At 46.8% G+C, this 20,847-nt stretch overlaps 1 pseudogene; it reads right to left on the reverse strand.

Moving 5' to 3' along the window:
• The window catches only part of LOC104578178 (ribosome-releasing factor 2, mitochondrial-like), a 36,594-nt pseudogene extending 15,791 nt beyond the window's left edge, over positions 1-20,803 (reverse strand).
• Between the last annotated feature and the right edge of the window lie 44 nt (positions 20,804-20,847).

Here is a 20,847-nt window from a genome sequence, read left to right on the forward strand (position 1 = left end):
ATGGCAGGGCCCAGAGAGTGTTGATCAGCGGTGCCAAGTCTAGTTGGAGGCCTGTAGCTAGCAGTGTCCCCCAGGGGTCAGTCCTTGGTCCAGTCCTGTTCAATTTATTCATCAATGACCTGGATGAAGGCACAGAGTGCTCCCTCAGCAAGTTTGCTGATGATACGGAACTGGGAGGAGGAGCTGATACCCCAGAGGGCTGCGCTGCCATCCAGAGGGACCTGGACAGACTGGACAACTGGGCGGTGAAAAACCTCATGCAATTCAACAAGGCCAAGTGCAAGGTCCTGCACCTGGGGAGGAATAACCCCAGACACCAGTACAGGCTGGGGACTGACCTTCTGGAGAGCAGCTCTGCAGAGAAAGACCTGGGTGTCATGGTGGACGACAAGTTGACCATGAGGCAGCAGTGTGCTCTTGTGGCCAAGAAGGCCAATGGGATCCTTGGGCGCATTAAGAAGAGTGTCTCCAGCAGGTCGAGGGAGGTGATCCTGCCCCTCTACTCAGCCCTGGTGAGGCCGCATCTGGAATATTGTGTCCAGTTCTGGGCTCCACAGTACAAGAGGGATGTGGAGCTGCTGGAGAGAGTCCAGCGCAGGGCCACAAGGATGATCAGAGGCCTGGAACATCTGCCCTATGAGGAGAGGCTGAGGGAGCTGGGCCTGTTCAGCCTGGAGAAGAGAAGGCTGAGAGGGGACCTGATCATTGTCTACAAGTACCTCAAGGGAGGCAGTGAGGAGGATGGTGCTGGTCTCTTTTCAGTGGTGGCCACCGACAGAACTAGAGGTAATGGCCACAAACTGAAGCACCAAAAGTTCCACCGGAACTTAAGGAAAAATTTTTTAACAGTGAGGGTGACAGAGCACTGGAACAGGCTGCCCAGAGAGGTTGTGGAGTCTCCTTCTATGGAGGTCTTCAAAACCCGCTTGGATGCAGTCCTGTGCCACGTGCTCTAGGTGACCCTGCGTGTGCAGGGGGGTTGGACTAGATGACCTCTAGAGGTCCCTTCCAACCTTAAGCATTCTATGATTCTATGATTCTATGATTTCTGCTAAGTCATCTAGCCACGCGTACGCTTACATTGCGATTGGTTACATACTACTGTCCACGCATCTTCTACCGCACTAGGTTGGCTGTAGATATCGGGGCACGCGTTTACATGATTGGCCCACACACAGTCCTCTATCCTGCACTGATAAGCTTGTTCACAGGTTCTTCCTCTCCTACTTCTGTGTCCTTGCAGCTGGTGACTTTCCCACGTTCTTTTCGCCTTGGTCTTAGTCCGGCTCATCGTATCCATCTTCTATCGGGAAGCCTCCGTTACTTAGATATGCTCCCACAATTCCCCCTTTTTGTTCTTGAACCAGCCCAACCTTCTTTACAGCATTCTCAATCATATTGGATACACATTTCAATAAACAAGGCACAACTAGTAGAATGCAACATAGAATGAACAACACCATCCCAACACTTCTAAATAACAAGCGAAACCATCCCGAAATTCCCCATCTACTTAATAAAGTGTCCAACCATGACAGACCCTCATCCTCTGTGACTTTATGCAAAATCTTTGCGTGATCCCAAATGCCTTGGACATCCATGAGTATTTTGCCAGACTGATCAATATTAGATATGTATTCGTGGTATCTCTTCCCCATAGTCAGCCCAGTGTTGGTCTCCTACTCCCACAGAATAGCTACTTGCAGAATTTATATCCCTGCTATGTATGGTTCAATTTAAGCTTTATGGTCGTCCAATAGGCTTTTTTGTTTTGAAAGGTGCCTAGATTCGGGCCTGATAAGTTATAATATATATAAGGCACCATGTTACTAACCAATTGAAGTGTAAAAGGCGTTCCTTCCATTGCTACATTCTCCTGTGTACACTGATATGCTGCATTGAGTAGGCTATACGGATTCAGGTCTGGCCAGTTGCTTAGAGGAATACCTAACACCAGTGCATCCAATTGATCTGCTGTCCCACAAAGCCAACAACTCTTGATTTGGGTATAATTAACAATCCGCCTAAGAAGCATAACATATCCATTAACGTTAAAAGCAGCATCAGCTCCTATAATAGCACTAAAAGCAACAGTACCTCCTAAAAGCCACAATATACAGCTAATAATAACAGTAACACCTCTTCCTCCCATGTTTTCCTTCTGCAGGCTCACCCTTTCCACAGCTAGGGTACTGGTTGCTTGCCTGCTACATCTGATGTATGCGAGTCTGCTTTCAGCCAAAGTCTCACCCATTTCGCTGGCACCCATCTGGTTCCAGTATCTGTAATGACACAAGCATACCCTTTCCCCCAGGTTATCAAGTCCAAGGGTCCCGTCCATTTTCCCGTGTTCCAGTCTCTCAGCATCACCTTACACGGGCCCGATTTTACTTCTGTCAGGGCTCCCTTTAGCCCAGCCCCGTGTTTGACCAGTCTCAAAAAAATTTAAAACATATGCTGCTTTTGTCAATCTCTCTGCAGGCATAACTCCCAATTCTCCCCCTTTTTGTTTTTGAAGCTGGCGTTTCAGCGTTTGGTTCATACGTTCCAATATGGCCTGCCCAGTAGGGGAGTGTGGAATGCCCATAACATGCTCTATGCCCCAAAGATGGAAAAAATCTTGTGTCCCTCATGCGACATAGCCAGACCCATTATCAGTTTTTACCCTTTGTGGGACCCCCAATGCTGCCATAGCCACCCGCATGTGGCGTTGGACATATTTCCTGGATTCACCCGTCTGAGCCATGGCCCAGAAGGCCATAGAAAAACAATCAACTGACACATGGACATATTTTAGTCTGCCGAACTCCGGTATATGGGTAACATCCATTTGCCACAGTTCCAACGGACTGGTACCTCTGGGATTCACCCCAGTCGGGCAGCCACCCGTGAATTGCTGACAATCAGGACAAGCTTGTATAATCCCTCGTGCTGCAGCGTCTGTCAGGTTAAACTGTCATCATAGTGGCTTGGCAGACTGATGGAAAAATTGATGGGAACACTGAGCCTGTTGAAACTTATTTGACATGAGGCCCGTCCATGCTGGAGCTGCTGAAAAGCCATGACGACAACACGTAATTCTAGTTGTTGAGTGGAACCACTAAAGTTCGATAGCACCACCTCCTTCCAGACGTCTCCCTCTTTCCAGGTTAATGCTGACTCCTGTGATCTCCCTCCGGCATCTGTAAACATGGTCACTCCCTTAACCGGTGTTGGGGATCGCCGAGGAGGGTGCTCCTCGAACTGTCCAAGTTTGACCGCAGCCATAAAACGATGGGGTGGCAGGTGGACTCTAACCTGCCCTGGATAGTCCAAGAGGGCAACTTGAAGTGGCACAGAGTTCTGTAAAGCCCACTGTAGGTATTCTGCAGCCAATGGCACGATAAAACTGGGTTCAAATCCTGCTATTTCCACTGCCCACGTCCTATCATTATCAGCTGTGCAAAAGCTTCTAAACGAGTTGTCACTGTACGCTTGGGTTGAATAGGCAAAAAAAATCCACTCGAATATATGAAGGGGATCTCTATCCTCAAACCATTGCATTAATAGCATCAGCGGGTAGTGGTTGTGGTTTAGCAAGAGCAAACCCATCAGTTTATCAGGGTCCCAGCGACTGGCATATGCAGTTGATACCCTTTCGGATACCCTTTGTAGTGCTAGTTTTGCTTTGGGGGAAAGCTGATGCGGGGCATCAACTTCGCCCCCCTCCCCGAAGGAGTTGTACGAGGGGTTCTATATCCGTTTTGGAAATACCGCAGATCGAGCATACCCAATTAATATCGCCCAGGAGCTTCTTCGCATCGTTTAGGGTAGTGACTTCTGCTCGCAGAAAGAGCTTTTGTGGCCTAACAACTGTTCTGGTAATCTCCCAGCCCAGGTAGCGCCAAGCTGGCTGCCGTTGTACTTTCTCTGGCACTATCTGCAGACCTCCCGCTCCTAGGATCTTTTCCATCTCTGTCAGCAGACTTTCTGCCTCCAGATGCTTTCCGGCTACTAAGATATCGTCCATATAATGGTAGATCATTAGTTCAGGGTGTATCTGACGGATGGGAGTTAATGCCCACGAGACATAGAGCTGGCACAGGGTGGGCGAATTTTTCATACCCTGGGGAAGCACTACCCAATGATATCGCTGCATAGGGGCTTGTTTGTTAACGGAGGGTACAGAAAACGTGAATTTTTCATGATCCTCGGGATGCAATGGCATGGTGAAAAAACAATCTTTTAAATCGATTATTAAGATGTCCCACTCTTTTGGGGAGGTTCTCTATTTCCATTTATGTTTGCACAGCTTCAATTTGGTTTCCTCCCCAAAAATTGCTTAGGATTTCCATATATTAAGGAGGCCTCTGCTCCAGTAGCAATTGAGGCTTTTACAATTTGTAAGGACTGTTGCCGGTCCTTCCCTACCAGTCGCATTGGAGCTTGGTCATCGCTTCATTCTTGTTTCCCATGCTGAAGTATTTCCCTAGTCTCTTTCCAAGGATACAAGTCAAGAGTATGGCTCCCAGTCCTCCACTGGTGGGGGCGGGGGGGGGGACACTGCAGTCTGAGTTATTTCTGGCTTTTCCGCTTTCAAATTCTGCACTTTCTTGTTGTGCTTATTCAACCCTCTCTGCTGATATATATTACACAATAAAGATCTAAAGACCACACACACAAACGGCACAAATTTCTATCCAGTGGCACGACCTCACGTAGCTGTGCACTCCACTAGTGAGTTCCACTGTTTCAAATGCCGAATCCCATCCTCGTCACCAATTAGGTTGCGAATGGCCTAGGGATTTGGCAATAGTCACACAAAACAAGGTGGCTACAGCTATTCAGGTGAAAGAACATTAAAGCAGCAAAGTATGAATAATTACTCTTGAGGTAATACTTGCTGGCAGGATACTGAGACTGAACATTCTCTCAAGTTGGCAGATTAGAGGGTTGCTGACAGGCTCCTAACTCGGCAGGCGTCCCCGCAGAGACAACGTAGGCCTCAGTGTTAGGAGCCTCATCCCCCCCTCTCTCCACACTGTCTGTTTATGCCCAGTGCATCCTGCCATGTAGGGCCAGTACGTGCCAGCAGGCAGGCCAGGGGGCGGACAAACTCTGCCTTCAGTCACATAACCTTCCCTCCTGGATGCACAGGTGCGCATACCAGTAAGGGGTCCCAGCCGTCAGTCTGAGGGTCCTGCCTTCCTCATCTTTCTCCCTCTCGGGTGTTTGACCTTCAAACTAGTTTAGAGGATGTTTGTAGTTAAGTTGGCTACAAGCCCGGTCGAGCAGCCGCCTGCAACTGCTTTTGGAGGAGGTCGGCTGTGAACCTGGCTGAGCAGCTGCCTCCGTGCTCCTTATCGCTCAGCCCAGGTGGGAAACATCTTCTTTCTCAAGATCTGGAGTCTGTTTCGCACAATAGTTTTATGACTCTACAGATCATACAAATTTCCACCTCCTATACATGCCACCCTGTGATCTGTAGAGGTCAATCTATTGTAGCGAAGGACCCAAACAGATAACGTTTTCATAGCAGTTTCAACCATACCTCGTGTCAGCATCATTATACAAAGGATACAACACACAATACAGACGAACATAGCAAATAGAAATAATATCCCTAATAACGGTTTCTGTCCTCACTTCAAGCATTACAATTCTCCAATGCCCACTTTAAAAGATGGATCAAATCTCTTTCTCAGTATCGGATTCACAAATAGTCTGTGGACCGTGTAAGCCGTACTGCTGTACCGATTTACACGCCTCTTTCACTAAATCAAATGGCAAAGGTGTCCACTGATTTGGCTGTCCCGGGGGGCCCGCTATCACAGGAAATGCTGACAACGCTCCTTGCTCTGCTACTGATAGTCTTATCTCCCTCCAGTGACTTTGGGGATCGCAATCCGCTTTTCCCTGCACCACCCCGCCAGGTTTTGTCAAACCCTCAGCAACGTAAGGCTCCTTGGTCTCATTCGCCTTTCCTTCCCCGGCCCCCTTCTCTAAGTTTTGAAGGCAATCCAACAAGCCCCGGACCCAGCTGGGCCGTTCCTCAGGCTTGACGGAGGGGTCCGGAAGCGGGGCCGCAGACGGCGTAGATGCCGGCGCGGGGGAGGGGGCAGGCATGGGCGGGGATCTCCAAACACCAGCAGTTTTCGGTGACGTGGCGGACCCGTTCCTGAAGTGCTCGCAAAGGCTGCCATGGCTCCAGCGGCCACTTTCCTTTCTGCTTTCATATCGGATAAGGTAGACGGGACCAGATTTCATGTAGTAGCAAGGTCCCTGGCCTGCTTATCCCTGTCAGCGATATGATCCCAGAGCTGCTGCCCTACGGTCTCCCACGTCTCCACATCGAATGCTAGGTGGGGCTCAGCTTTGAACCCATTCTCTCTGCACCAGATCAAAAGCTTGCAGAGGGTCTGTTCATCATACTTAATTCCTCTCTTAGACAGAATATGCAGGAGGAGCTTAACAATTGCACTTTCTTCCTTAGTTACTAACTGCCCCATCTCTTGCCCCAGCTGCTCACCTCCACCAGGTGACCGTTGCAATGAATCTTCAAATCTTCACGGATTGCCACCCAATCTATCCCGGACCTCGGTCCCGCTGAGCCGTTCCCCAGTCGGGTGCTCCCGTTGGGGTGTCCCTCTTCAAATGCGCTGAAATCTCATCACATCGGGGTCACCATCTGTGGGAGGCCAGACACGACTCCTAAAGGCTTCAATATGAGTCTAACAGAAATCGCTTTATTTGCGTTACAGCACTCTATTTATCTACTATATTTCTGCTAAATCATCTAGCCACACGTACGCTTACATTACGATTGGTTACATACTACTGTCCACGCATCTTCTACTGTACTAGGTTGGCTGTAGATATCAGGGCACACGTTTACATGATTGGCCCGCACGCAGTCCTCTATCCTGCACTGATAAGCTTGTTTACAGGTTCTTCCTCGCCTACTTCTCTGTTCTTCCAGCTGGTGACTTTCCCAAGATCTTTTCGCCTTGGTCTTAGTCCGGCTCATTGTATCCATCTTCTATCAGGAAGCCTCTGTTACTTAGATATCCTCCCACACTAACACTGATCAGCAGTTCTCTCATCCTTTCCATACAGGAAAGGACACACTGTGGAACACTGTGCTTTCAAAACAGGTAACTTTTCTCCAGAACTGCTTGAGCATCTCATGTTACAAACTCATATTCCAGCCTGCTTCCCCCTTCTTTGCAAGATGTCCCAAGGGATGTATTAACACATTCCAGTGGGGAGGGCAAAATGCTGGCTGAAAGCGATTAATTTTCTACATGAAATTTGATAATAAGAAGTGAGCAGATTTCAGTTCTTCCCACTGGTGAAGTTAGCCAGAAATATTCATCTCAATCTAAAACTGGGGGGAGGGAGAAGGGGAGGGATGACACGGGACACACACCCCCAGCTCCTGGAGGGAACTTTAATGGTAATGTCACTTGTTTGCTCCTTATTACCACAGAAATTTCTGTACCCCACAGGACTTAGGCTGAGCTCAGACGTTGAGCATTTTAATCTAAATCAAAACACGAACAGCACAGCAACCCCTCTATATCATTTTTATTTCAGTCTTTTTTAAGCTATTAGACCTAAGAAATTCTAACAGTCGTTTTTACCTCAATACCAGCTGAAGCATCAGACACAGCTACGGCTCCATTCACGATTCTCAAACAATGTTCAACTTGCACTGTAAAGTCCACATGACCTGAAAAAACAATTTTCATTTTGCACTGTCATAATTCAAACAGGCAACAGTACATTTTTTTTACTATGCCAAAAAAACTGTTTTCACTTTCAGAAAAATATGCTCAGCAGGCATTGAAACACACAGGACAGTTGAATTGCAATCCCAGAACTGAAAGCATTTTAGTGTGGAAATATTTGAGAAATAAGCTTGCATCAGGCACCAGAAAACAATTTGTCAAAAATGAACGGTATAAAATCATAGAATCATAGAATGTTTAAGGTTGGAAGGGACCTCGAGAGGTCATCTAGTCCAACCCCCCTGCACACGCAGGGTCACCTAGAGCAGGTGGCACAGGACTGCATCCAAGCAGGTTTTGAAGATCTCCAGAGAAGGAGACTCCACCACCTCTCTGGGCAGCCTGTTCCAGTGCTCTGTCACCCTCTGTAGGGTGCATTAGCAGGGAAGGTAGGGGTTAAATAGCTAATGTAGAATAAGCTGAGTCTTAGAGCACAAGGACCCATGATAACTGGCAGAGTCCGGATGTCTTGCTCATGGCAGGGGCAGAACCCTTGATAGATGGCAGGGTCAGGATGCCCTGCTCATGGCAAGGTCTGGACCCTTGATAGGTGGCGGGGTTAGGGTGCCCTGCCCTCAATCAGGATGATAGGGGGGCTGCTTATCCAGATGTTTTAATTCAGCAAAATAGATAACATTAACAAGAATGCAAAACAGGAAAACGGGAGGGGGAACACTCTTGGGTAAGAACGGTATAAAAGAGGGACGCTCGAAGTGGTCGGGGTCCGTGGTGTGACCCCTGCGTGGGAAAGCCCGGACCCCAGCTAGCTGGTAATACTTATTATCTTTCTTCTATTAATAAAAGACAATATATATCTATGGTGGTTGTCTCTCTCCCTGTCAGTTCGGATACCGGACCTAACACCTCACTGTTAAAATTTTTTTCCTTAAGTTCCTGTGGAACTTTTGGTGCTTCAGTTTGCGGCCATTACCTCTAGTTCTGTCAGTGGCCACCAGGGAAAAGAGGCCAGCCCCATCCTCCTCACTCCCTCCCTTCAGGTACTTGTAGACACTGATTAGATCCCCTCTCAGCCTTCTCTTCTCCAGGCTGAACAGGCCCAGCTCCCTCAGCCTCTCCTCATAGGACAGATGTTCCAGGCCCCTGATCATCCTTGTGGCCCTGCGCTGGACTCTCTCCAGCAGCTCCACATCTGCCTTGTACCGTGGGGCTCAGAACTGGACACAATACTCCAGATGTGGCCTCACCAGGGCTGAGTAGAGGGGCAGGATCACCTCCCTCGACCTGCTGGAGACCCTCTTAATGCACCCGAGGATCCCATTGGCCTTCTTGGTCACGAGGGCACACGAGACCGGTGTGGGAAGGGAGAATTCTGTTAATAATCGCCCTTACTGGTTTACTGGCAGTTGTATTAACTTTGGTTTTAAGCGACGAGCTTGATACAATGGGACAAGGGAAATCCACCCCTTTGTCATTTATGTTAAATCATTTTGGATATGTTAAACGTCGGGCACATAATTTGTCTGTAGAAGTGTATAAAAACCGATGGGAGGCATTTTGTAAAAGTGAGTGGCCAAGTTTTGATGTAGGCTGGCCGAGAGAGGGAAGTTTTGATTTAGAATTAATAAGGAGAGTAAAAGAGGTAATAATGAGACCTGGGTCAGAAGGACACCCAGATCAATTTCCATATATAATCACATGGGAGGATTTGGTTCTGTATCCACCCCCATGGCTGAAACCTCTTTTGGGGGAGGGTAGAAAAGACGGAAAAGTTGATATTTACGTAGTGAGAAAGGAAGGGAAAAAAGCAGTACTACCAGATTCGACCTTATATCCAGAAATATTAGACGAAGAAAGCAGGCATAACCCCCCCCCTTACGTACCTCTGCCCGAGGCACAAAGGGAGGCGAGTAGTAGTGATCAAAGAAGGGGGAGAAGGGAGAGAAGGGAAGATAGGGGTCCCGCATATAGGACACGATCTCATCAAAGAGAAGATGAAGAAGGAATATCAAGTACCACCCATGCCTTCCCAGTTAGAACGATTGGAACAACTGGGCCACAGGGACAGCGTACGTATCAATACTGGCCATTCTCTTCTAGCGATTTGTATAATTGGAAAAGTCAAAACCCCTCCTTTTCCGAGAAACCGGGGGCGTTAATTGATTTATTAGAATCCATCTTGTTTACGCACAACCCTACCTGGGATGACTGTCAGCAGCTTTTAAAAGTGCTGTTTACGACCGAAGAGCGTGAAAGGATCCTGACCGAGGCGCGAAAGTTGGTGCCGGGAGAGGACGGGAGACCCACCGGGCAGCAGAACCTTATCGATGAAGGATTCCCATTGGTAAGACCACCGTGGGATTTTGAACAACCTGAAGGTAGGGAGCGTCTTCGAACATACCGGCAAACGCTGATGGCTGGGTTGCGGGCGGCGGCGCGTAAACCTACTAACTTAGCAAAAGTAAATGCTGTTAGGCAGGAAGCCGAGGAAAGCCCTGCCGCTTTCTTAGAGAGAATATTAGAGGCGTTTAGACAATTCACTCCTTTAGATCCTATGAAGGAGGAGAATCGGGCAGCTGTCATCTTGGCATTTGTAAATCAAGCTGCCCCGGATATAAGAAGGAAATTACAAAAGATTGAGAGGTTGGGGGAGCAAACCTTACAGGATCTTTTAAAGGTAGCAGAGAAAGTGTACAACAACAGGGAGACTCCAGAAGAAAAACAGGAGAGAATAAGAAGGGAGGATTGGAAACACCAGAGGGAAATGGCTAGGAGATTTTTTGAAGCAGGAGAAAAATCAGAGAAGCAAAGAAGGGGACCACCACCCCCCAGAGGAACAGGGGTACGGTTAGGAAAGGATCAATGTGCAATTTGCAAAAAGAAAGGACACTGGAAAAATGAGTGTCCAGAAAAAGGAGAAAGGAGGCCACCTAGAGTACTGGTGGCAAAAGAAGATAGTGACTGAAGGGGCCGGGACTCGGAACCCTTCCCCGAGTCTTGGGTAGAATTAGAAATGGAAGGGAAACGTGTAAAATTTCTGGTAGACACAGGGGCTGAATACTCAGTAATAAATAAAGCAGCGGGGAAACTATCGACAAGGAAAGCTCGAGTACGAGGGGTAAATGGGAGTAAGGTATATCGGTGGACATCAGAAAGGAAGGTAGATGTAGCTAATAGACAAATCACGCATTCATTCTTGTATATACCGGAGAGTCCGGTACCCTTAATGGGCCGGGATCTCCTAACTAAATTGGGGGTAAGGATATATTTCGAGGACGATGGGGTAAAGATCAATGACCGGGAAGGACAACCGATACAGGTCCTGACTGTTAGATTAGAGGACGAATATAGACTGTATGAAGAGAGGAAGGAAGAAATTGGACCAGAAACTCAAAAATGGATGAGGGAACTCCCAGAAGTATGGGCAGAGAATTCAGGGGTAGGAGAGGTTAAAGGGAAAACTCCTCTGGTCGTGGAATTAAAACCAGGAGCTCACCCGATTAGGGTTAAACAGTACCCAATGACCCCTGAAGCTCGACAAGGGATAGCGAAGCACATTAAAAGGTTACTGGAAGCTGGCATTCTGCGTAAATGCAAATCTCCGTGGAATACTCCTCTACTGCCAGTAAAGAAGCCCGGAGGAGATTTCAGGCCAGTTTAAGATCTGAGAGAAGTCAATAAAAGAGTGGAGGATGTGCATCCTACAGTCCCGAATCCATACACTCTGTTAAGTACGATGCCACCAGATATGGGATGGTATACAGTTTTAGACTTAAAGGATGCCTTCTTTACCATCCCCCTGACAAAACAGAGCCAGGAAATGTTTGCTTTTGAATGGGAAGATCCCGAGAGCGGATACAAGGGTCAGTTAACTTGGACCCGATTACCACAAGGGTTCAAAAATTCACCGACTTTGTTTAATGAAATACTGCAGGAAGATTTGAGTGAATTCAGGAGACAGAATCCTAGTGTGAAATTGCTTCAGTATGTGGATGATCTGCTGCTAGCAGCAAGAACGAAAGAGGAGTGCGAGGAAGGTACGAGGAAGTTGTTGCAAGAATTGAATAAACTAGGATACCGAGTAAGTGCTAAGAAAGCTCAGCTATGTAGTCCTGAAGTAACATATCTGGGATATAAGATACGAGATGGTAGGAGATGGCTAACTGATGCCATGAAAGAGACTGTTCTTCGGATTCAGGAGCCCAGATCTCCAAGGGAGGTTCGAGAATTCTTGGGGACAGTAGGATACTGCCGTTTGTGGATACCTGGATTTGCAGAGAAAGCGAAACCTCTGTATGAGGCGAGTCGAGAGAAACCGGACTGGCAGTGGACAGAAGCTATGGGAAAATCTTTTGAGGAACTGAGATTAGCCCTGCTAGAGGCCCCTGCACTTGCACTCCCGGACCCAGCCAAGGATTTCCATTTATATGTGAGCGAAAGAGCGGGAATTGCTAAGGGAGTGCTAACTCAAAAACAAGGACCTTGGAAAAGGATAGTGGCGTACTTATCAAAGAAATTAGACCCAGTTGCCGCAGGGTGGCCCTCGTGCCTTAAAATCATTGCAGCCGTGGCAATGATGGTTAAGGACGCAGACAAACTCACGTTTGGGCAAAAACTGTATGTAACGGCTCCTCATTACGTAGAGGCATTACTCAAACAGCCGCCTGAAAGATGGATAACAAATGCTAGGCTGACTCATTACCAAGCCTTACTTTTAAACCCAGAAAGGATTATGTATACGTCCCCAACGACTTTAAATCCAGCCACTCTCCTACCTAACCCAGAATATGAAACACCTGTGCATAATTGTCAGGAGGTGTTAGCTGAAACTGCGACAGTGCGGGAAGATTTAAAGGATGAGCCGCTGCAAGGGGGAAAAGTGTGGTTTACAGATGGAAGTAGCTTGGTCGAGCAAGGAAAAAGAAGGGCGGGAGCTGCAGTGGTAAATCAGAAGGGAGAAATAGTTTGGAGCCAGCGTTTACCAGACGGCACTTTGGCTCAGAGAGCGGAACTGATAGCCTTGGCTAAGGCACTAGAAATGGCAGAAGGAGAGCGAGTGACGATTTATACAGATAGTCGCTATGCATATGGGACAGTGCATATACACGGAGCAATATACAGAGAAAGGGGATTTCTTACCTCCGCAGGAAAAGAAATCCGAAACAAAGAAGAGGTTTTGCACTTGCTGTCAGCTTTGCAGAAACCAAAAGCAGTGGCAATTGTGCATACCTTAGGACATCAGAAGAAAACCGATACGATAAGTAGAGGGAATGCAGCTGCAGATAGTGCAGCCCGGCGAGCTGCGTTAGAAGGACAAATACAAAGGGTACTAGCCCTGACTCACAACACTTTAAGAGAAGAAGAGGAAATTGGAGAGGATGAATACATCCCGGAGGAGAGGGAGTGGATTCAAAAGGTCGCAGAAAAGCAAAGTGCAGGAGAAGGACATTACGATACAGAAGGAAGAATGTTAATTCCTAAGCGGTTGGGACAGAAGATGGTGCAACAGTTACACAGTACCACACACTTGGGGGAAAGAAAAATGGGACTGTTAATAGAAAAGTTCGGGTTGAGATTCCAAGATCAGAGGAAAATATTAAGAGGGATAATAGAGGGGTGTCAAGCATGTCAGGAAATGAAACCATCGAGGGTCAGGAAGGTACATGAAGGTATAAGGGAAAGGGGTGGTGAGCCTGGAAGGCATTGGGAAGTAGACTTTACAGAAATAAAACCAGGTAAATACGGATATAGATATCTGTTGGTATTAGTAGACACCTTTTCAGGGTGGGTGGAGGCCTTTCCCACTAAGCAAGAAACAGCCCAGGTGGTAGCGAAAAAACTTTTGGAAGAAATAATCCCCAGATATGGGATACCGGTGAGCATCGGGTCTGATAATGGACCAGCTTTTGTGGCAAGGGTTACACAGGAATTAGCCCGAGCACTGGGAACCAACTGGAAATTGCATTGTGCCTATAATCCTCAAAGTTCGGGTCAGGTGGAAAGGATGAACAGAACCTTAAAGGAAACCCTTGCTAAGCTAGTAAAAGAGACTGAAGAGAACTGGGTAACAATGCTACCTTTTGCCCTATACCGGGTTCGGATAACTCCATATGTACTAGACTTTACACCATTTGAAATAATGTTTGGGACCCTACCCCCAGTATATCCGTTAGAGATAAGGAAGGGAATAACTAAAAACTCAGGAATGAGGAAAGAGATGCAGATCTTAAAAGAAATACAAGATGAGTTATTCCCATTACTACAAAACTGGTATAAAAGAAATCAGAAGGGGTCAGAAATGGATATCGAACCTGGAGATTGGGTGTGGGTAAAAAGGCATAACCCAAAAACATTAGAAAGCAGATGGAAGGGACCTTATGTAGTAATTTTAGTAACACCCACTGCCGTTAAGGTCGATGGAATAGGACATTGGATTCACCATTCCCACGTCCGGAAGCTAAACAAAGAAGAGCGGAAGAAAGCAGAGGAGTGGGAGGTCCGAAGGAATAGTAACAATCCTCTGAAATTGAAATTAATTAGGAAAAATGTACAGTAACACAATTTGGGTAATTATGGTCCTGCTAATTATGATTCTGAGGTGTTCTAATGGGATATACAACATAGAAGAGAGAAGTAATATGTGGGTGACTTGGGCAAATAACACAGGGAATCAGGAATTCTGCCTGTCCCTCACCACCGCTAGTAATCCATTCAGAACCTGCTTGTTTGGGAAGCCGGGATTTGATGACAACAGTTTTAAAAAGGTATATACGGGAAACTGTTCAGGGGTAGTAAGTGCCTCGGAATGTGCCGTAAGGCTAATTAAGGGATTAAATACCTCATTGCCTTGGGACCCCCAAGAGCTCAATTTGATGGGGGCACAAGCAATTGGAAATAGTTCCAATAATTGGACCCAAACGTGTTTTATGTTTGGGGACAAGTTTTTTGGAGAAAAGGGAGGAGTGAGACTCCTGGCACAATGGAACATTATAATTAAAGGAGGCCCTAGGCCCCAATGGTGGAATGCTTCGGGTTGGACTGATGTATCTCCCGACCCAATATTCGACTGGCGTAAGACCATAGGAGGAGATGGAACCTTCGGTCCCATATATGCAAACGGGATATTCTGTGGGATAAATGGGACAGTCGATGGGTTACAAGAACGGTACCCTGCGGGATTACCCTTAGGAGCATATGGGGGGGATCCATCAGGACAGGTACATAATAGGACAGATTTACTATGGAATAATGATACCGCTAAGGCCTTGCCAGATGGAGTGTTTCTAATTTGTGGGGATAGAGCATGGCAGGGAATACCTAAGAATGCCTATGGGGGACCGTGTTATTTAGGGCAACTGGCAATGATAGCCCCGTCTAAAGCTAAGTTGTTAACTATGAAGCAGGAACAAAGAAGGCAAAAGCGTTCCCTTGGTTTAACACCGGAATGTGATGATAATGTACAATTAATATCTGTAACCGCGCGGGTCGCCTTAGCTATCTTTGTGCCAGGAGCTGCAGCAGGAAATGCATTAAGGGAGCTTTCGAAGTTAGCCTGTTGGAGTGAGAAGCAAGCAAATGCGACAACCGAGGTATTGGAACAACTCCTGCTCGATCAGAACAGCCTGCGACACGCACTACTACAGGACAGAGCGGCTATAGACTTCTTGCTCCTCGCCCATGGACAGGGATGTGAGGAGTTTGAAGGACTATGTTGTTTTAACCTGTCGGACCATAGCCAATCGATTCAACAACAATTGCGCTGGCTCAAGGAACACACTCAGAAGATAACACGGGAAGAAGGACTGATGGACGGATGGCTAGAGTCATTGTTTGGAGGGTTACCTGGGTGGATATCAGGACTGATAAAAGAAGGATTACGCGTATTTGTAATTCTGTTATTACTGTTACTGTGTATCTGCATAATGTGGAAATGTGTAATGGGGGTAATGGAAAAAGCTACAAATCGAGTTAATTCTATGCACATAATGTTCATGCGACAAACTCAGAAAGATCGAGAAAGGATTCTCTGATATTAGCAAAAGAAAAAGGGGGGAATGTAGGGTGCAAACTGTTTTCACTTTCAGAAAAATATGCTCAGCAGGCATTGAAACACACAGGACAGTTGAATTGCAATCCCAGAACTGAAAGCATTTTAGTGTGGAAATATTTGAGAAATAAGCTTGCATCAGGCACCAGAAAACAATTTGTCAAAAATGAACGGTATAAAATCATAGAATCATAGAATGTTTAAGGTTGGAAGGGACCTCGAGAGGTCATCTAGTCCAACCCCCCTGCACACGCAGGGTCACCTAGAGCAGGTGGCACAGGACTGCATCCAAGCAGGTTTTGAAGATCTCCAGAGAAGGAGACTCCACCACCTCTCTGGGCAGCCTGTTCCAGTGCTCTGTCACCCTCTGTAGGGTGCATTAGCAGGGAAGGTAGGGGTTAAATAGCTAATGTAGAATAAGCTGAGTCTTAGAGCACAAGGACCCATGATAACTGGCAGAGTCCGGATGTCTTGCTCATGGCAGGGGCAGAACCCTTGATAGATGGCAGGGTCAGGATGCCCTGCTCATGGCAAGGTCTGGACCCTTGATAGGTGGCGGGGTTAGGGTGCCCTGCCCTCAATCAGGATGATAGGGGGGCTGCTTATCCAGATGTTTTAATTCAGCAAAATAGATAACATTAACAAGAATGCAAAACAGGAAAACGGGAGGGGGAACACTCTTGGGTAAGAACGGTATAAAAGAGGGACGCTCGAAGTGGTCGGGGTCCGTGGTGTGACCCCTGCGTGGGAAAGCCCGGACCCCAGCTAGCTGGTAATACTTATTATCTTTCTTCTATTAATAAAAGACAATATATCTATGGTGGTTGTCTCTCTCCCTGTCAGTTCGGATACCGGACCTAACACCTCACTGTTAAAATTTTTTTCCTTAAGTTCCTGTGGAACTTTTGGTGCTTCAGTTTGCGGCCATTACCTCTAGTTCTGTCGGTGGCCACCACTGAAAAGAGACCAGCACCATCCTCCTCACTGCCTCCCTTGAGGTACTTGTAGACACTGATTAGATCCCCTCTCAGCCTTCTCTTCTCCAGGCTGAACAGGCCCAGCTCCCTCAGCCTCTCCTCATAGGACAGATGTTCCAGGCCCCTGATCATCCTTGTGGCCCTGCGCTGGACTCTCTCCAGCAGCTCCACATCTGCCTTGTACCGTGGGGCTCAGAACTGGACACAATACTCCAGATGTGGCCTCACCAGGGCTGAGTAGAGGGGCAGGATCACCTCCCTCGACCTGCTGGAGACCCTCTTAATGCACCCGAGGATCCCATTGGCCTTCTTGGTCACGAGGGCACACTGCTGCCTCATGGTCAACTTGTCATCCACCATGACACCCAGGTTCTTCTCTGCAGGGCTGCTCTCCAGAAGGTCGGTCCCCAGCCTGTACTGGTGTCTGGGGTTATTCTTCCCCAGGTGCAGAACCTTGCACTTGGCCTTGTTGAATTTCATGAGGTTTTTCACCGCCCAGTTGTCCAGTCTGTCCAGGTCCCTCTGGATGGCAGCACAGCCCTCTGGGGTATCAGCTCCTCCTCCCAGTTTCATATCATCAGCAAACTTGCTGAGGGAGCACTCTGTGCCTTCATCCAGGTCATTGATGAATAAATTGAACAGGATTGAACATTTTTGAACATGTACTGCTGCAATTCAACTAATTAAATATCATACCATATTTTAAACCCAAGACTTATGCTCTATGACACCCCACCTCATCTACACTCACCTAATAATGAGAGTACTCCTACAATGTAGTACCTGGGGTGTCAATCAGGTTGATTCTATAGTCTTTCCAGTCAAAAGTACCAGCAGCAGACTGAATGGTAATACTTCACTCCTGCTCCTGTATCATGAAATCCGTCACTGTACCCCCATCATCAACATCTGTGAACAGGAATTAGGAAAACAGATGAGTAAATAAATGAAAAAATGAGTTGTTTTCGAATAAAAATTGTGGGGGAAATTATGAAATAACTGTCCCTTTTGTATATGAACAAGCTATGAAAACTTTCACTTTTTCAGAGAAAGACAGTATCACCATTAAAAAAATAGCTATACTTACTGTATGGATTTTGACATTTTAGAAATTAATAATTAAAGGTTAATCGAGTTAAATTAAAACTAAAGTTTGAGTTACTTTTTCTCCTTAATAAAAGGGTAAGCATCCCCACATTTCTAAACAAGTAAGCCACCAAGTTCAACCACTGCACAGGCCCAATTTCTAACATTCTCATATACAGTAGCGAACAGGGAGCTCAACTTAAAAGGTCAAAATACAGCACAACTAGAGACTGCTATGACCCTTGAGTCTGATATTGAATTCCTTCAAGGACTGGAGAGACTGCAGGGAAACTAAATTTATCATTTTCCCCCTGACAATAACAACATGCTACAGTTCAGCTCAGTCTCACTAACAGGGTTTACAGAGATCTCACCATCTTCAAATCATCCTTTTTATCACAAGCAACATTACAGAGATACTTTACACGTTAAGGTATCTGATGGTGAGAAAAGCTGAAGGTGGCAGACTCAAAATTCACCAAAGAAAAGCTCCAAATAAAAACTCCAACTAACACTGCTATTTTTTTCTCCAGTTGCTAAAATAAATCAACTGTCGAGTATTTTGGAGATTTCCTGCTTAAGCCATCGAATCTTCTTATGTATGGGATGAAGCTCCACATGACACCCTGAAGTATTCAGGGCAGCAGCACTGGACGTTAATGCATCATGCAGGGACGTTGCATAGACAACTACACAAAAACAGTAACCTATAGCAACATGGACTATGATGCCAATAGGAACAAAGCAGAGGAAATCTTCTCAGATGCATGACTGCAGATTAAGAGCTTTGCCAAGACATGCAGCAACGCACCCATAAACACAGATGTTGGCTACCTACCTATGATCACTCTCTTCTTCCTCTCTCTCTCTCTTCAGGAAAATCATTGTGAAAAACAACGGCCTGACTTCCAACACTATCCTATTAATCCATTTCCATGGAATGGCAATGCAGCTACTCAGAAAACAGTATCGACTACCTTTAATTAAAATTCTGTTTTTTTAGATATCTTTTTCTTTTATCTCTTGTTAATCCTGAGTGTGCAAAGATTCACTAATGGTTACTTAACGCTTCCTTCTCTTCAATGAGAAAGTCCCATCTTTCCCCTTACCCAGCACACTGGCTACCCACACTTACCTGATCACAAACTAACGCTTCAGGCAATTGGGCACAAGTTCCCGCACACTTGATGTGTGTGACCTGATTTCTTATCCATGTGTTTTGGTATTTTATTTCCTAATGTGCCTACCATGCACCTACTGTGAAAAAGTCAGCTATATGCAACACCTCTCTTCCACCCCTGAACATTTTATCTGCTTTGCTAGTGTTCTGTACACCAAACTTAAAAAAAAACTCTAAAATAATGTAACAAAACACAGTATAGGAAGCATTCTTACTAATTTTAGAGTGGTTGCTACCACTACTAACCTATAAATGAAGTAAAATTAGAAAACAATTTTAAAGTTGTACCTGGCAGGGTACTGTAGCTTCTCTGACTGCAGCTCTGCTCTGTCAAACTTAAGATTCTCATCCTTTTCTTCCAGAAATGCATACACTTAATAGGAAAAAACATGCAGAAAAATTATTATTATAAATGATTACTTTGCAGATAGAAAAGCAAATATAAAAAAATCAGCAGGAACAGAACTCGTTTGGTATTTACAAAAACTCAAATTGCCACCTATTTGGAAATAGGAGCATAAAGACAGTAGCACCAAAGTTCAAACCGAGTTCAACCCCAATATATAAAAGTCTAGTAGAAATTTATGACAACATCAATGTAAGTGGTCAACAACTACAGTATTCTGACACACCTAGGTATTTATTTAAACTATATTCATTTAAAATGAAAAACACTAAGTGACCAAAGTCATAGGCAATGAAAAAAAAATAGTTTACAAAAATGCTACAAATAGTTTCTAGGCTGACTTGTATGAAGCTGGAGTATAACAGAAAATAAACTTTGTATTTTATTCAGATGCCCTGTTTAATTTGAAGTCGAGACAAAAAAAATGTTCATTCACAGTAAACTAAGTATAACTTCTATTGACAGCAAGAGTATCCAAACCTGAGGGACATTTACCTCACTGCACAAACACGATTTCGGAACATGTGCTGAGAAACTCCTTGTAACGCCCAACATTGCAGCTCTTGTGTCTGAAGATGCTTCCTGCCAAGACAAACAGACACTGGATAAAATGCTTATGACAGAAAGCAGGTAACTGCACTGCTTCTGTACATAAATATAAATACACACAACACACACAGAAACCAAGAAACTCGCTTCCACGTTACCCCTTTCAGGTCACCGTTCTGCGGGTTCCGTAACGCTTGGGCTCCCCCGCTCGGCCAGTGGCCCCTGATGCTCCGTTGGGCCGGGCCAGGCCGAACCAAGTCAGGCCTCACGGCCTCCCCCACCGCCTCCCTGGCGCGGAGGCCCCCGCACCCCTCAACGCTCCACGCTCCCAAGGTGCCCTGCACTGGCAGAACAGGGCGCACTGCTTTCCTTCCTGTCCGGTGCCCACCTGCACCTCACACCTGAGTTCTGGCCCAGCCGAACCGCGAAGACGGGACATCCAGAAGAGCCACTCGTTCCTCTGTCCTCGGCGCCTGCCCCCCTTCCCGTGGGCGCAGGTCCCCTGCGGGCGCAGGCAGATGCCTCTCCCGTGGGCGGACCGCGACCGCCTGGAGGGAGCATTCCCAGCAGGGCCGCTGCGCAAGGGGACCCGCCTTTCTGCCGCACTCGAGGAGGCCTCTGCCGCACTCGAGGAGGCCTTTGAGCATACAGGGCCAGAGCCATGGTGAGGAGCAAGGGGCAGGGGCGGGGGGGCAGAAATCGGGAGTCCTGGGGTGCTGAGCGGGGTGGTGGCTCCGCTGCCCACTGATCGTGCCCGCTGCCCGCCCGCAGCCGCAGAACGAGCACATCGAACTGCACCACAAGCGCTACGGGCGCCGCCTCGACTACCATGAGCGCCGCAGGAAGGAGGGCCGGGAGGTGCACGAGTGCTCCAG

This window comes from Tinamus guttatus, unplaced genomic scaffold (assembly GCF_059628265.1).
Source record: "Tinamus guttatus ecotype Peru unplaced genomic scaffold, ASM5962826v1 Tinamus_guttatus_pri_ptg000467l, whole genome shotgun sequence".
Classification (NCBI taxonomy): Eukaryota; Metazoa; Chordata; class Aves; order Tinamiformes; family Tinamidae; genus Tinamus; species Tinamus guttatus.